This window comes from Lupinus angustifolius, unplaced genomic scaffold (assembly GCF_001865875.1).
Source record: "Lupinus angustifolius cultivar Tanjil unplaced genomic scaffold, LupAngTanjil_v1.0 Scaffold_852, whole genome shotgun sequence".
Lineage (NCBI taxonomy): Eukaryota > Viridiplantae > Streptophyta > Magnoliopsida > Fabales > Fabaceae > Lupinus > Lupinus angustifolius.
This window is the reverse complement of record NW_017728175.1, coordinates 4,002-4,999: the sequence shown is the minus strand read 5'-3', so window position 1 is coordinate 4,999 and position 998 is coordinate 4,002. Positions and strand designations below refer to the sequence as shown.

The 998-nt window shown below is 32.2% G+C and overlaps 1 long non-coding RNA gene across 1 annotated transcript in view; it reads left to right on the top strand.

Moving 5' to 3' along the window:
* The first annotated feature begins 516 nt into the window (after positions 1-516).
* LOC109341905 overlaps positions 517-998 on the top strand; it is a 4,115-nt gene continuing 3,633 nt past the window's right edge. Inside the window, exon 1 of the long non-coding RNA XR_002107009.1 lies at positions 517-526. This is a non-coding gene — a long non-coding RNA (uncharacterized LOC109341905). The remainder of the gene's footprint in view (positions 527-998) is intronic.

Below are 998 nucleotides of genomic sequence, written 5' to 3'. Positions count from 1 at the left end.
GATTTTTCAGGTATTTAGAAATTCATAAAATAATAAAAATACTTATGATCCATATATATAATTGTGGACATTTGATATAATTTTATATGTTACTTTATGTAATTGTTCCACCCAATCATAAGAATACACGTCATGGCCAGATAAGGTAGACAAGCAAACTCATAAGTCGAGCAAGAAGGATAAATGCTTAAGCCCTTGGGCTAAGGATGAAAGAGACCGAGCTACATGATGAAGAGTCCTATCCAAGAAAAGACAACATGACCCCCACCCCTGCTATTACTCTGTTGCGCCACCTGCACAGAGCTATCGCCTCAGACTACACAACCTAGACTCCTACTCCAAGCTATCACGCACTAGATGGGCCTATAAAGTGACTACACGTCCCATCTACAGGGTACAAATTTGTCAAAGCCATATACCATGGGAAAATCAAAATTCATTAAGTTGGGATAAACCGACAAGTCATTTGGTCGACCAGACCATTAAAATCTACCAATGAATATTCCTTTTGTTTCTTGTTGAAATAGTTTTTCTCTTCTCTTTTGTAATTGTTATTTAGATCATATCATTTCTTTGTTGAAAGGTTGATATTAATTAAGAGTATTTCAATGATGATTAAATAAAAGAATGAAAGAATAAAACAATAAATAAATTATTAGTAAGTTAGTATGTGCAAAACTTAAATGACATAAAGTAAATAAATAAAATTAAAAAATTAGTAGTTAGTTGTGAAATTTAAATGACTGGATGTAAATAAATAAAATAAAGAGTTGTGGAGATTAAATGATTGAATTGAAATAAAGAAACTAAAGAGTTAGTTGCAAAATGTAAATGGCAGAAATATAAATGACAAAAATATAAAAGGTGGTAGTTAGATGATGTCGTGCCCCGATTTTCGGTTACGCGACCTCTTAGAGTCGCCACTACATTTTATGGTTAAAAATATAGAAAAATCTTTAAAGCCCAATCATTTTTGATATCCAGGTTCGGGAATCGAT